Source organism: Rhinolophus sinicus, linkage group LG05, assembly GCF_036562045.2.
Source record: "Rhinolophus sinicus isolate RSC01 linkage group LG05, ASM3656204v1, whole genome shotgun sequence".
NCBI lineage: Eukaryota > Metazoa > Chordata > Mammalia > Chiroptera > Rhinolophidae > Rhinolophus > Rhinolophus sinicus.
In genome coordinates this window covers 57,582,423-57,594,475 of record NC_133755.1, presented here as the reverse complement: position 1 = coordinate 57,594,475, position 12,053 = coordinate 57,582,423, and the positions used below count along the sequence as shown (strand labels likewise).

The 12,053-nt window shown below is 33.6% G+C and overlaps 1 protein-coding gene across 8 annotated transcripts in view; it reads right to left on the bottom strand.

Annotated features, from left to right (window-relative positions):
• CTNNA2 (catenin alpha 2) overlaps positions 1-12,053 on the bottom strand; it is a 1,048,744-nt gene that overhangs the window by 902,534 nt on the left and 134,157 nt on the right. The gene's annotated exons all lie outside the window — the stretch shown is intronic.

Sequence of the window (12,053 nt, the reverse complement as noted above, 5' to 3'; positions counted from 1 at the left end):
AACCAGCAACCCTGTGGTTCAGAGCTCACGCTCTAACCAACTGAGACATCTGGCCGCCCCCTTTAATGACCAGTTTTTAATTTGGGCCATCATTATCTTCCAAGTTTTAAAGAAGAAAAATCATGAACAATTTTCATTTACATGTTTGCCCTCTGCATTCTTCTTTCCCATACATAATAATTCACACTATTCCAAAATATTTTGTCCCTTCTTCCACTTACTTTTTACTAACAACTCTATTTTTTAAAAATTGTTTCTCCCATATGCTCTGATGTCCCCTAACAAGGCTTAAATTTCAACTATTCCACTTTTAATTTTCCCACACTAACCTTTATTTCTGCTTCTTGTAGCCCTATTTGAAAAAATTGCTATCAAATTTCTTTTCTTTTTCAATTTTATTTCCTCCTCATCAACAATGATGATCTTGAAGCTGGCTTTCCACAAATCTGAGGATGACTGAAAATACAGTCATCTTACATCCTTATAACTCTGAGATTTGTCAAACCTGTAATTTACTGGGAAATTCTTAAAATACAAGTGTTAGTGGCTTCTTCTCTGTTTGATCACATGATGCCATCATGAAAATTAGCACTCCTGTTTGTAATTACTGAATGCCAGGTTATTTTTCATTGATTTTTACTCCCTAGAATTCTGTAGAATTTCAGAATTCTAATTTGTGTGAAGTTCTAATTATGTACCAGAATCACAGAGGTGAAGATCAAGAAGTTTCTAATGCAACCCAACCTGTACAAAGACACAATCTGTCTGTTCTATCTCAGGGGAGTATCAGTAGTGCTCAGGAGAGTGGGGTATCAGATATATGTAGCTTGTATTGGTAACAGACAAGAGTCCGTATAAGTGAGTTTCCTTAATTAAATCCAAAGACAGTGAATAATTCTGGAAGTGGGAAACTTAAGTTAACAGAATTCAGGGGTATGAAATTAATTATGAGTCTGACTACTACGCCACATATTCTAGAAAATACCTACTATGGAGTGTTTTCAGTTTCTTAAGCCACACGCATTTATGGTGTTTCAGATCTAGGGTATTTTAAAGCAATTGTTTTGCTTCAAGTAGGAAGGAACTGCAGGATAATATATAGGAACTGTATTATATTCTTATTTTGAAAAACCTGAGTAATTTCCCAAAAGTTACATGTGTATTAGCAGAGAGTAAAAACAAAGACCTTCTGTTATATACACCTCCTGTACAACACCTCCCTTGAACTTCCTTTGCCCTGACTTGTGATGTCTCCAATGCATGGACACGATCTGTTTCCAATTCATCATCTTATCCACACAACTATGTTTCATAAAAAAAAAAAAAAAAAGAAAAAAAAATTACCATGAACAAACTCACTGAATTCTACTGTTTCTCATGGTTGTTTACAGAACATAGTAATGGGATTAAGATGAGAAAGGAGGGTTGTGCATTGGCAAAGTTGGAGCAGCAAGAGTCATCAGGATCTGAACTGGAGTTAAGAATCCATTGCTACAGATGGGGTCCTAAACTACAGCGAGTTAAGACATGTCCATGGAGAAGAAAAGCATATCAAACAGAGTGAAGCAAACCTAGCCAAGCATAAACAACAATCAGGACTGGAACGATCACACTCCACTACAGTGGTCGAAAAATGTGGAGTTATAATTGCAATTCATAGTACTTACTTCAAGAATAATATATCTAAATCATCAGTCCTAAACTGTGATACTATAACATTTCTGTAAAATACCTAGGAATGTATTTACCCAAGGAGGTGAAAGACTGGTACACTGAATACTATAAGACAATGATTTTTTTAAAAAAAAGAAAGGCACAAATGGAAATATATTCTGTGCTCATGAATTGAAAGATTTAATATTGTTAAAATGTTCATGCTAACCAAAGCCATTTACAGATTCAATGCAATCCCGATCAAAATACCCGTGATATTTTTCACAGAAATAGAACAATCATAAAGTTTGTATGGAACCACAAAAGGCTTCAAATAGTCAAAGCAATCTTGAGAAAGAAGAACAAAGCTTGAGACATTATGCTTCCTAATTTGAAACTATATTAGAAAGCTATAGTAATCAAACCAGTATGGTATTAGCATAAAAACAGACAGAGAGATCAATGAACAATAAAGAGAGCTCAGAAATAAAGCCACACATATATGGTCAACTAATTTATGGTAAAGGAGTCAAGAATATACAATGGGAAAAGGACAGTCTCTTCAACAAATGGTGTTAGAAAAACTGGACAGCCACATGCAGAAGAATGAAACTAGACAATTTTCTTACACCATACACAGAAATTAACTCAAAATGGATTAAAGACTTGAATGTAACACCTGCACCCATAAAAATTCTAGCAGAAAACAGTCAGTAAGCTTCTTGACATCAACATTTGCAATGAGTTTTTCTGGGTTAGACACCAAAAGCAAAGGCAACAAAAACAAAAATAAACACATGGGACCATATTAAACTAAACAGCTTATGCACAGTAAAGAAAACCATTAACAAAATGAAAAGGCAACATACAGAATTGGAGAAAATATTTACAAATCATATATCTAATAAGAGATTAATATTTAAAATATATAAAGAACTTCTAAACTCAATAGCAAAACAAACAATCCAATTAAAAAAATGGGAGGAGATCTCAATAGCTATGTTTCCAGAGAAGACATACAAATGGCCAACAGGTACATGAAAAGGTGCTCAATATCACTAATCACCAGGGAAATGCAAGTCAAACCACAATGAGATACTGCCTCATATCTATTAGATGTGCTATTATCAAAAAGACATTAAAAATAACAAGGGGTGGAGAAAAGGGAACCCTTGTGCACTGTTAGTGGGAATGTAAATTAGAATAGCCACTGTAGGAAACAGTACGGAGGTTCCTCAAAAAAAAAAAAAAAAAAAGAGAAGAATTATTATATAATCCAGCAATTCTACTTGCAGGTATTTATCCAGAGGAATTAAAAACACTAATTCAAAACCATATACAATCCCCCCATGTTCACTGTAACATTCTTTACATTAGCCAAGACATGGAAGCAACCTAAGTATCCATCAATGGATCAATGAATAAAGTAGATGTGGTATATATAGACAATGGAATATTATTAAGCCACAATAAAGAACGAAATCTTGCCATTTGCAACATGGATGGACACTCAGGGCATTATCCTAAGTGACATAAATTAGAGAAAGAGAAATACCATATAATCACACTTACATGTAGCATCTTAAAACAAAACAAACCAAAAAGCCCACAAACCCATAGATAGAGAGAGGAGATTGGTGGTTTTCAGAGGCAGTGGGTGGGGTGCGTGAATGGGTAAAGGGGTCAAAAGATACAAACTTACAGTTATAAAATAAATAAGTTATGGGATGTAATGTACAGCATGGTGGCTATAGTGAACAATACTGCATTGTGTATTTGAAAGTTGCTAAGAGAGGAGATCTTAAAAGTTTTCATCACAAGAAAAACAAATTGTAACTATGTGTGGTGACAAATGTTAACTAGACTTACTGTGGTGATCATTTCACAAAATACACAAATATCAAATCATTATGGACACCTGAAACTAATATAATGTTATATGTCACTTATATCTTAAATAAAATAACATTTCTCCTCTAAAAGATGAAGCTCATCAAACCACCAGAGAACACTAAAGAAAAGATATACCTAAAACACTTTCCTGCTCTAAATCCAATTGTATAACAAATGTCCACCTCCTTCATGTTCCCACAGTATTTCCTTTCTACCAGTCTTGAGCTACTGATCACTTTATCACCTTCAGATCCTTTAGAAATCTCTGTAGAATGAGAGAATTAAACAATCATTTTTGCACTCAGATTTAGGAAGCTTAAATCTAAGGTGGCCAACATACAAAAAGGGCTTCATCCTGACAGACTGCAATTTTGCATTCTCTTCTTCAGGGGTTATGAATTATATGAAATTAATAAATATCCTTAATAGAAAAAAAGTGTGATCTTAGACTGTACCCTGAGAAAACAATTCCATCCTCAGTCCACCTCAAAACTGCTTCTGCTGGTTTTAAGAGACAGGTGAACTTGTAGAGGGAAACCACAAGAGTAATACATTTTCACAGGTTGTATGTTTTTGATCGCCCCACATGTGCTTTGAGAAAGGCTTCTAAACTCTATGGTGGTATTTGCTTTCAACATAGTGCTACAGCTGGGTCACTAACAATCTCAACACGGGAGCAAGATCTAAACTGAATAGCCATGAAGTAAAGGTGGGTGATGAAGTACTGCTAACTGATAAAATGTACCTTTGTCCTTTCCGGGACAAAGTGAAAAAGCTCAGTTCCATTGGTCCACATGTGGTGAGGTCCTCAGATATGCACCAAAGGTTACCATCAAGAAAATGTGCAACAGGCATTGCTAGTAGTACCACAATATCTATTCCACCCTTCCTCCTTATAATAATAGAACAATCAAGTTTATGCCTTTCATACAGCTCAGTGTAACTCTGTGAGTATATTCTCCCCAGTAAAATGTGAGTGGAAGGGATATATACAATATCCAGATCTTACCTTTGCAAGACAGGAGAATACTTTATATTTTGTTTCTCTTTGAGTAGCTGAGAGATGGATATGGTAGTGTTGAGTGATATGAAACCACAAAGAGCATACCATGGAATAATGGATGGCAAGATGTTTAAGCAACATAACAAATTCCTGAATCCCTTTGTTACCTTGTGAATTACGGTAACCCACCCCAAGTGGTCCACTTAGGATTTTTACATAAGAAATAAATGTCTACCTTAAAGAAGACAGCATTATTCTGGTCTACATTAGAGTGCTGAAGAAGTTAGGACAGCTCATGCTAGCTGCTATAACAACTATACTCAAAATTTTGGTGGCTTAATACAATAGTTTTGGACAAAGTCAAAAATGAATGTCCCTTCCTGTTTTATGCATAGGCCCACTGTTTGGAGTGGGTACTCCACATGGTGATTTAGGATTCCAGGATCCTTCCATCTTCTGGCTCTGTCAGCTTCTACATGTGCTTTCTATCGTCACTGTACTCATTTCCATCAAGACTTGGAAAGGAGAAAAGCCAAGGAAACAAGTGAGACGCTTCGCTGAGCCAGTCCTGGAAATGGATATATCTTTCCCACTCACATTCCATGCCAGCACCTAACTACCCGCCCTGTGAGGCTAGTTTGGAAAGTAGTCAAGTTCTGAGCACAGAGAGAAGAAACAGGTGTGTAAACAGTTCCCTGGAATCTACCAAAGCATTCAGATCACACTAGAGTAATTTTAGAGACATGCTCCACTAACTAAATCTTTTCTTATACCATTATCTAGCATTCCTTACTCCTGCAGTTATTTCCTCTTCAGCTAGATCTTAGCATATACATATCAGCCACCTTGCTACCCAGCTCAGTCTTAATATAAGGAATTTTGAAGTAACACCTGAAAATCTCCTATATCAGCAGGTATCAAGTATCATTCTTATGTGTGTAGTTAATCATAAATGACTTTCTGAATAGTGATGACAATTCCTGGGAGCCACACAAAGAACAATAACCACGTACTCATGGCTAATGGGTATCTGAGAGAGTAGTGAAAAACTGATAATGACAAATGAAGACAAAAAATGCCAATGAGAATACTAAGAACAGTCCCAAGTCAAAATCAGTTCCTAGTTCTGCTATTAACAAACTCACTTTATCTATTGACAGAGAACAGTTTGTAAAAGAAAATAAATTAAAATCAGCATCCTTTTAGTATCTGTTTACAAAATTGGTCTGATAGAAGCCACACTGAATAAGAAAATATCTTGCACAATTTAAATTTCAAGTTTCAATCATGTTCAGCTATTTTAAATTTTTGAATACTTTATTAAAATATAGAGCCTGTGCTTTCTGGGAAACAAGCTCCTGTGAAGGATAAAGTCTGGAAACTATTTAAAAATATACAAGCTACAAAAATATTCTGAAATTTTTAATAGTTGGGTGAAAATTCTTTTTGCCATGCTTCAATAAGTTAGCTAAAGAGATTTTTTTCCCATCTCTTTAAAAAAGTCCCCTTGGGGATGAAAACAAGCTTGAAAAGTTTCAGTCAACAGTGTAATTGGGAGTTTGTGTTAAATAAGCCATTGAAAACTGCAGTTTGGAATAAAATTACTATCTCAGTCATTACCACAGGGCTCCATAGTACATTTACAATAATAGCTATATTTTGTAATAACATCCTATTCAAGTAATTTACACATCTTTTTCATTTTTAAATTTAAATAACATGCTGCAGGAGATCTTTAAAAAATCAATCATATTTTCTATTCTCCCTTTCAATTCCCTTGCCCAGATAATAATATGACAACAATTATCCATACTCGGGATGATAAAGCACAAAATGACTTGTAAAAATAATTGATCAGTAGAAATGACATTCTCTGAAGCCCATTAATTTTTAAACTATACTTTTAAAAGGTAGTATAACCTAATAAATAATTACAATTGAGTTCCTCCAAAAACTGTATCTTAGTTCTGCTTAGCTTAGAGTGTTGCTTCAGTGAAGAGTGAGAGAGCAAGAAAAAGAGATTTGCACAGAGTATGAAGGGCAGATCTGAGAATAGAGAAACCAAGGAGAATTCTTGGATCTGAGAATAGGGCTCAGTGAACAGGTATGGGCTGAAGATACAAATCTGAGTACTGTCAGCATATTGATAATATCTAAGGCCATAGAGACAGGTAGAATCACCTGGGGAGAAAATGCAGAAGAAAGGAGATGTCTCAAGACCAAGCCCTGAAAAACAGCAACACTTAAAGCTGAGGTAGGAAAACAAGATAAAGCAAAGACTGAGTAGGCACAGCCTTGAAGTCAAGATAGCGGTGTTACAGAAGGACTGAGAATTACATCAGAAGGAAAGAAAAGTCACGGGTTAGATTCTCTGTTACTTTTCCTGGCCTTCCTTCTTAATTGTGTTAAAACAAAGCATAACTTTTTAACTTCCAACAGGATGACAAGAAACAGACAAGCAGGTGTGTTGACATGCCCCAATCCTTTATCTCAGATCTTTGACAAGCTTTCATTAGTTTGCTAGTTGAGGGCTTCCGAAGCAAATGCAATTCTGTCACTTCCTAGGCATTCTCATGTTTGATATGATGGATTTTTTTGGTCACCAGCTCAGATAAACTTTCTATATTTTCCAAAATAGTTTTATGAGTGAAACTCCTACGATTCCTCCCTTGAAATTTTTGAATTAAACTACGTAAGATTTTGTTAATTGTCTTGGTTCAAGCATATAAAAACTCAGTATTCTTCCTGACATTACTTTGATTTTTAAATTTAGTTTTAATTTCCATTTTTCCTATTTAAAAAAAGTTGCTAAGTATCCACTGAGATAGAAAGTACAAGAGGAAAAATACATTTAAGGCTTGAGTTTACTGCCAAACAGAATAAAACAAAGAGTTGCTAAATTTGGGTATTCACATGCATTAGCGATCTAATAGAGAAAATAGATTTTTATTTTAACTCATTCATTTGAGTGTTAATGAATTTGTGTATGTCATGTTTGCAAGTCAGTAAATAGCTGGTATGGCTAACAATTAGGTGATGCAAACCAGACAAGGTACTAAATCCTGACTGTAAAAGTACTTGGTTCTCCTCTGTTTACTCCTGTTCCTCTGTTTTAATGTTGAGAGTTCGCCCTTTCCCTCACCTTCGATTTAGTCCTTTACTCTCTTCCCATTTCCTACACATTCTCTGTGGCTGATATACTAGCAACAGACCATTTCAGTAATTTCTACCCAGGTTTCCCTTAAGAGCGGCAGATCTACTACTTTAATTCACCTTAGGCCTGTTATTATGTGATCTAAGTCTCTCTTTTTTCATCTGTAAAATGGAAAAAAAACGACACTGATTTTACCAGGCTGATGCAAGAAGTAATGAAAATTCCTGGAAATACCTAGGATGTCATCAGGCATATAAGTAACTACTCAAGAAACACTAGGACCTTTCCCCTTTTCTCTTTAAAGGCTCTAAATTATCTGTGGTCACTTCCACACTATTGGAGAAGAGATCCAACTAAGATCAGAGGACTGTTCAAAGGAAAGATAAGATGCTAATGAAAGGAATTTGGAAAATATAGTTAGGCAGCTTGGACCCACCCCTACAGGCAAGTCCCAAAGCATTACATGTAAATAAAGAAACCAGGATTGGCAAGCTGGGCCTTAGTAAAACATGGGAACATGGCGGAAACTCCCGAACCCACCCTTTTTCATTAACAGCAAGAAATTAATAAATTGAGGTAGTATCTACAGCACTGATTTCATAGTAGCTAAGATTTCTCTTTTATCTTCTACTAACTGGAATTTGTTTTATTAGTATACATAAAACAATCACCGTGTTTAAACTAGAAATTATTGAAAGTAAATATTTTGATTAAAGATAAGTTAGTTGTGTCATTGTTAATACAGCTAGCTTGTATTCTAAAACAATAATAATGCTTACTACTCGACTTTTGTTGTTCTAAGCTAATGAAAAAAAGAACAAAGGCAGACCCTGCCTACTAACTGTGAGTATACTTATGTTAAACAAAGGTGAACTGACCAGAACCCACAATGGTTGTGATTTGCCTAGTTGGTAGAATTTACTCAACACAAGGGCATCGTGATGAGTGTTTTCCAAACACAAAAGACCCCGAGCTAAAGCAATCACTGCCACATTTATATCATATGCAATGATTTAATTTTAGCAAAATAACATTATCAATCAAATTAATGTTAATTTCAATAATTTGTTTTTGTGGGGTTTTTATGGTACTTATTTTAAATTTCTTTATAAATTAAGAGATGTGAATATCTAATTCCACGTTTATACTACTTTAAGTTCACTCTAGGATTTGGGAGGATTTTTATTTGGTTTGGTTTTTATTTTTTTGTTTAAAAAGGCTCCATACATTACTCAAATTTCAAAACGTGGCCTACACAGCTGGTCATATAACAAAAAGAGTATCACTACCATCTGGTGGCAGACATCAAAATTTTGAACATAATCCCAGAAGAGAAATTAATCTAACTCCAGACTACATACTAGTCAATTAAACTCCTATTTCAGAAGTGGTGAACACAGTAATTGCCAAAAAATCTACCATATGATCTCAATTGAAAAAAGTACTTTCAACAACATAATAACTACTTTAGTTATATGTATCTATTGTAAAAAATAAATAGCAACTTAAGAAATGTTAATATTATAGGATGAAACCATATTTTTAAAATAATGAAATACTTTATAGTATGTCAATTAAATATCAATATATTAGTATTAATAATATATTCATATTTAACTGAATAATTACATATTATGTATTATCTATCATTCAATTGAATAATACATATTATGTATTAGAAATGTTAACATATTAATATTTAATTGAAATACTATGAAGTACATATGTAAAATAATATATATATTAAAGATGAATCCCTAAATCATAACCTTATTACTTGCACTTGGATTCTGTTTTTAATACATGTTATTCTTTTCTTTAACAATGAAAGATGCAGTGGTTTCAAATAAAGTTATGGTATTTTAGGGAGTTCAGTCACCCACAAAAACTTTTATTAAAGACAGATAAACTGAAGCATTTTTCCAGACAAGGAAAATATTATCCAAAAATTAAAACGGGACTTCGTATAAAAATAATTAAATAATAAATGTAGAAAAGATACTTGAAAACAGGTTAACCATGCAATACATAAAATTGGTGAAAGAAATAAACAAACTTAAATGGAGTTTACATCATTTGCTTTTAGCACATCCTTTACTTTTCATACAATTTTAATCCTTTGATAAAAACGCACAGATAACTTTTTGTAATATTGTAGTGTCACCATGGAAGTCATCCAAATATAGTAACCTTTGAACCTCACAAATAAACCAAGAATTAAAGTAGTTCTCAATAATGATATTCTCTGGATAGATGAAAAAAGTTTATGATGAGACTTACTTGTATACTTTGATTTCTTTGGTAAACTCATAGATAAAATACCCAGTTTTGAAAATTGTGTAAGAAAGTGCATTGTATAGTGTAAAAAGACACACACTGGCTTAATTCTCACAAGTTACTTACTTCTAGAATCATTTTCAGCTCTGAATCCCCTGATTTTAAATCTAAAACTCCTAAATCCCTGATTTTGAATGCACCAATAGATTTAACTGTTGCTGTGAGTCACAAGAAGGTGACTTCTTTTTTTAAGGAATACTATCGAAAGGGGAAAGAAATCAAGATTTTTTTAAGTATAAATTTGAATTTTAAAATTTTAAAACTATTTTTAAGCATATGAAGTTCTAATTATTTAGCATTAGAGATAATTAGTAACTTTTTGAGTAAAATTTAAAAAGACCTAACTACAGAAGTCACTAGAGCCTAATCTAATAGGACCCCATGGACATTACTCTAAATAATATTAGAAATGATTAAAGAGAGCTCTACTACTTAGGAGTGTCCTTCCCCATCTGGCCAATTTAGAACAGTTCATTAAGCATCAGTGGTATTCTTTTATTAGATGCTTAGAATTATTTAAGTTGCAGATTGATTTTTCTGTAAGGAAATAAGGAAGAAAATTCCAGCAATTTCCATTCTGTTTTCTTGTAATAACCTGAACTTCATTAGCTTACTAAAATGGTGAAAGCTGAATTTCCAATAACTCCAGAGGTTCCTGCTTTAATTATCTTTGATGAAATGCAATTCATTTTTTTCTAAGTATACATTAATTGTTATTATCAAAAAAATATCCAGTGAATTTCTCCTTTATACATGACATCTATTTTCTAATAACTGAAAAGTGATTATTATCAAGTAGTAAAGAACATAGCATTAAGAGCAAACCTACGTTATTATGAAAATAGTGTGAAACACTTCCCTAATCACTTTAATGCACCATCTCCTGTATCCCTTCAGTAATCCCTTGAGGTACAAATTATTATCTATAATTTACGTTTAAGGAGAGACTAAGAAACCTATTCAAGGTATCAGTGTGAATACTGCACTGACAAGCAAGCCTCCCTGACTCCAAAGTCTGTGCCTACACAATCTCTACTTTAATGAGTATGGAGTTTACAGCTAACATTTTCTTTTTTCTCCCTTCTTATCATACGTCCTCCAAGGTTCATGACATCAGTCCTATCATTAAGGTTTCATTTCAGGGGAGGAAATGTTTAGTCTTGATAGCACACCCATAATATTACAGGGAAATAGTATATAGAAAAGCCTATCTTTAAAAAAATCACATTTTTGAGAGAATCTTTTTTTTTTCTTTTAATCAAGGTAGGTACACCAGGAAGAACCATAAACCATTTAGATGGCAGAAGATATTTGAGAGACATTAAGGCTAGTTACAGTGCTAGGTCGCTATGTGAAAGCCAACAAGAATTTTTAGCATTCTACTGTGTTAAGCAAACAAATATGAATTAGTTTACTGTCCATAATTTTAATAAGTATTTTTAATGCATTGTCTTCATCTAACAAAAGTGTAGATAAATAGACTGAAAAATTTATGGAAAAGAGGAAACGACAATATTTTAAAACTGTAATATTAGATATGTTATTCTTTAGATAAACCAAGTAAAAAAGAAAAGTATAAGTATGGGAAAATTTTAAGAAGTAAAGTTTACGTGTAACATTGTGCTTGCCCATGCTGAATTCACTGATATCCATCTCAGTGACTTCTACAGTATTGGTTTATACTAGTATGAACCTTAATACACAGCCATCAAAAAAGTGAAGAATGGCAACTACATGTACTCAACATTTACTTTAAACCAGGCACTATGTTTTAATTACTCTGTTTCATAATCTGTATGATAAGGATGAAACACATCGATATGCAATATGCAGTGAAAATCCCAAGGTGAAGAAAAGGTGGTCTTCTTTCAAATGGACAGAACTACATTTCAGACCATATGATTCAGACTCCAAAATATCTCCTAAACCAGTCTTTCTCAAACAATCTATAATGAAAGGCCATATTTCTGCTATTCCAATAGCCCACAAACCAAAACTTTTGTAAAACACCAC